The sequence below is a fragment of the Ambystoma mexicanum genome, chromosome 5p, assembly GCF_040938575.1.
Source record: "Ambystoma mexicanum isolate Mex_15411 chromosome 5p, UKY_AmexF1_1, whole genome shotgun sequence".
NCBI classification, from domain to species: domain Eukaryota; kingdom Metazoa; phylum Chordata; class Amphibia; order Caudata; family Ambystomatidae; genus Ambystoma; species Ambystoma mexicanum.
Genome location: NC_090930.1, coordinates 1,281,830,993 through 1,281,835,717, shown reverse-complemented (window position 1 = coordinate 1,281,835,717; position 4,725 = coordinate 1,281,830,993).

Below are 4,725 nucleotides of genomic sequence, written 5' to 3'. Positions count from 1 at the left end.
AAAGGATGATGACAGATGTTGGTGCACGGTACCCAGTGAACATGCCATCACCATGTCAGTCTTGATGATTTGAAGAGACTCATCGACTGTCTTGCCAATATGGTTTTCCCAGTCTAATGGCATGCCCAACACCTTAGACTGAACATCAAGCCTGAAGTTGGTGGCTTTGAGCTATGCCTGTTAACAAAGAGACATTCAATTTCCCACCTGACAGAATCTGGTGTCCACGATGTTCACCGCCACTGTGATAGTGTGGTCGAAGGCCACTTTGCCCTCCAGAACAGCTTCTGCCTTCTTGTCGTCAGGAAGGAAGTCCAGTATAGGGCCCAGTTTGTACCATAGTTCCCGGTCACAGCGGGCTTAAATGGCTACGGCATTTGCGGCTTTAATGGTCCTGGAAGCCGTACATATAATTGTTTCCCCATATCGTCCAGCTTCTTCCCCTATTTGTTCAGGGGCACCATGGCCATGAATGATGGGTTTGCTGCATGTTTCCTGGCTGTGGTAGAGTCCACGTAATCTGATGCAGACTGGGACTTAAGGCACTTGGGGGCTGAGTTGGGGACTCTGTATTTCTTCTCGAGCTTGTCCCACTTTGGTGGGGTGGTGCTCGGACTCTTCAGCAACACTAGGCCTTCATCCCAGATATCATCCAACAAGGGTAGGGACATGATGGTCTTTCTCCTGAACTTGCTATCCTTTTTTGTCTGCTCAGGCATCAGGTGAAAAAGATCAGAAACCCTGGATATCATAGAATGAAATGAATCAACCTCATCGAGCCCTGTGCTGGTCAACCGCACCTGCCGGTTCCCCATCCGCCATCATAAAGTTATTGGCTTCTTCGGTGTCCGTTGCCATGTTCATGCCCATGTCTGTGTGCATGGAAGGATCCCCCAGTGGGGTCAGTTCCCAGGGTGGGGGCGGTGGAGGCAGTGGTGTTGGTTGGCGCCTTGGACAAGTAGGGTCCTTTGACTTGTGTCTGCGCCTAGAAGGGCTTCTGGGAAGCGGTCTTGGAGAACTTCTTGTCGGAGCAGGGGCCGGTGTAGGTGTCTGCTGGATTTCTGATACCAGCATTTGCATCATGGTCAGAATGTCCAATGACACTCCCTAGGCAGGGTTTGCTGTTTTGCAGCACTCTATGTGGATATTTGGGTTGTGTAAAATTACTTCATACGCAGATGCCTGCTGTGTGGTTAACATTGATTTAGATCATTCCAGTATGGCAAATACAGCATGCTCCATGTACAATTTTACGGATTATCCCATGATGATTCTGGAGCTTTTTTCTATTGTGAAAGCAGCAGTGGCAAGTGCCTGATCACTATGGAATTGCCCCAGCATTACTGAGTCTAGCACACCACTGTAATAGGCCAATGGCTTGTGACCTGTAATGCTTTTTTGAGTGAGTACTGTTGTCATCATCTGGCCATCAGAATGGGAGAACAAGTAAAACTCTTGAGTATAGTCAGGGTTGCAATCACTGGGGCAGTGAATATGACCTATTTCAGTTTGTTAAAGCTTGTAAGCATTTCCTATGCTGTTGTTATCCTGTTGTCTGCCTTTTGTGCTTTTGAAGGCCCTGCAACAATGGCCTGGTGTATGCAGCGTAATCTAGGATCCGCACTCTGCAATAATTACAGAGCCAAAGGAACTTCTGCATTTCTTCTGCAGTTTGTGGCTGGGGAGCACTGCGCACTGATGCAGGCCGTTCTGGTATTATTTTCTTTCTGTGAACGGACATAAATTGGGCCAAGTAAAGAACTTCCTGGAGGTACTATTGTAACTCGGCCTTTTCTACCTTTTATCCTTTATATGCTAACAGATGCAGGAGCATGACAGAGTCTCTTCAACATTGTTGTTCATTACCACTTCACACGAACAAGTTGTCCACATACTGAATGATAGTGCTGGACACCTGTATATTTCCCAAATCTGCATGTAGGTTTCTGTTGAAAATGCTAGGGGATTCACAATACCCTTGTGGTATTCTCGTGTGCTCATACTGCTTTCGACTATGCATAAACTGGATGTAGGGGTATGGAAAAGAAGGCAGTGTTCAGATCTACAACAGTAGAATATGTTGCTTGCTTGGGGATGCTGCACAGAATGGTTGCAGGATTAGAAACTACCTGAAATTCCACCTGTACAATGACATTCACTGGGTGGGGATCTTGTATCATTCTCCAACTGGACCCCTTTCCCTTTTTTATCGGGTATATAATTGAGTTGCATGGGGAACTGGAGGGCACAACAATCCCTGGATTTAGGAGTGTGGAAATGGTATCTCTTATCCCTTCCTATGCTTCTTTTTACAGTGGGTTTTGTTTCACGCGGGTTAACACTGCACCTTGTTTGAGTGGGATTCGAACTGGGGCCGCTCCCTGTAAGAGGCCTACATCATCGGCATTGGTTGTTCATAACCTCTCAGGAAGTTATGCTAGGTCACTTTCAGTGAAAGGGGCGCTGTTACAAGGGCCATCATAGAACACTGTACTTTACGGTATTGCACCATTATCTCACAGGGTATGCAATTAGCCAGAAGTATCTCTCCATCATCAACCTGATCCTCAAACAATTCTGCATCTGTTACTTCTTTCAAGAGTACTGTTGGCTCAATACACAATATGGTGCACCAGCATTCTAAACAAAATGTCTGAGGCCCTCCATTCATCTAGTCCACACCCTGATTTGTCCCCTTATCCTCAGAGGGCCCTCAACCGTGTCAATTCTCTTTGTGCTGCCTTTAAAGCCTCTTCTAACTCCTTCTGTGGTTTCCTATCCATTGGTATGGCAGCGTTAGCATTCGTTTGGTATGGGGCGGTAACACAGTTGGGATGGTGCTGTGGCTGGACTGGGGCACATACGTTGGACCTGAAGGGGGGGTAACATTCTCCTGGGAGGCATTCGTGACTGATTTTCCTCTTCTGATGCTTTACCTACATTCAGGGTTGGGCCCTTGTCACACTGGGATTTACACTCATCATTGTCCTCTATGTCCTATAACATTTTTTCATAATTCTAAAATCTCTTTCTTCCTTTGGAGCTTTTTACCTTTATATTTGGCAGCCAAAAGGGTGTACATGTGTTCCAGTATCCCTTTATTGTTCGTACCCCGCTCTGTCCATGGGAGAAACATTCCCCCTTGTGTCTCTGCCACTCACTGCTTATGGTATTTCTCTTTTTTTATCCTTATACAACAGCAATGCACTACACATGTACTCTAACAGTGTGACTACCCTCCTGTTAAAAAACGTTATATATGAAAATGTTGTAGCATATACAAAATATAGTGCTTCTTAAGCGATCCTACCAGTCCTTCGCTCCCGCTCCTGTCGCCCCCTAACCACACCCCCTTCTCTCTCCCTCACTCCACATACACAAACACACACTCTTCCCATAAACAACACCCACACCACTTCTTCCACAGACCCTCCCTTGGCCCCCTCTCACTAGACAATATAAGTTAAAACACTAAAACAACAAGCGAAACAATAAACTAAAATACCAACCACTACTTCATCTTATTCCCCCACCTGGAATATATTGGGCACATGAATTTGAGCCCACTAATTATACGGAGCTCCTGCTTCTGTATTCTCTTACCTTCTTTCAAAAAATGGCACCACCTTTTTCCCTGCCTCGGAAAAGATTCTACTTCTCCATTTCTCTTCTCATATATTTGCAATAATATTAAAAACATATATATATATAACAGCCACATGGTCTTTGCACACTACTCACCTCAGTCACACACTGTTTCAAAAATACACTCTCAGCCCCTCCTCTTCAACGCACACAAACCGACACACATTGTTCCCCGTTCAGCTTCCCTCTCAGCACCTTTCTCTGTTGTTTTTGCCCGCAAAAGGGCAATTTACATCTGTGTTTTCACCCGAACTCCTCTGTCACAGCGTCCAATTAACAACCTGCACAATTTTAGGAGCAGCACCCCGCTCCAAAGACCAGATAGGAATTATGTGAAAATGCCCCCTGTACACCACTACAGGTTGCACACTTGTGATAAGTCACTGCAGGTGGGCACGGCCCCTCCAGATGTGCACCCTGGAATCCTCTGTATTTGTGGAAAATCTAGGATCCCGTCGGGGTCATCACATTTGTAGAGTAGCCCCTCAACACACACACTAGAAAAAATACTACCCACTAGGGAAAAGACCCAGCACACCTGTTGCAAGGAGAACAAGGTTTATTCTCACAAAAATACAAGTACGTGCCAGCAAAGAACTATGCTGCCACAAAGCGATCTGACTAAAGCAGCACAAGCAATGGGTTTTAAAGATCCACAACGTTACATGTGACAGGTTGAAAATGCAGGTAGCTGGTTGGTGTTACCCTATAAACATATAGCCTGCCCCATACGGGATGCCAGGAGATTGGTCCCAGCATCTTTTGTCCATTTCGTTCCATGTGGGGATCTCCTCCTGCCATCAAGTACAAAGACTAATTGGCAATTCGGTTACATAATTCATCATTTTTTGGAACCAAGGATATGAGTGTGATAACTTCTCAGAGCTGCATGAACCCCTTCTCCAAACCCAGACATGCCGGTACCGCCACAACCCCCCCCCCCCACAGCTTAAATTTGTTACCTTCTCCCCTGGCACCTTGAATCACAAATCACATGAACCGATCGTGGGGGCAACCCATTCCTGCTCTCTGATCTTCCTGATAGATTGGCCACTTTACATTTATATGGCCAGGGGGCTT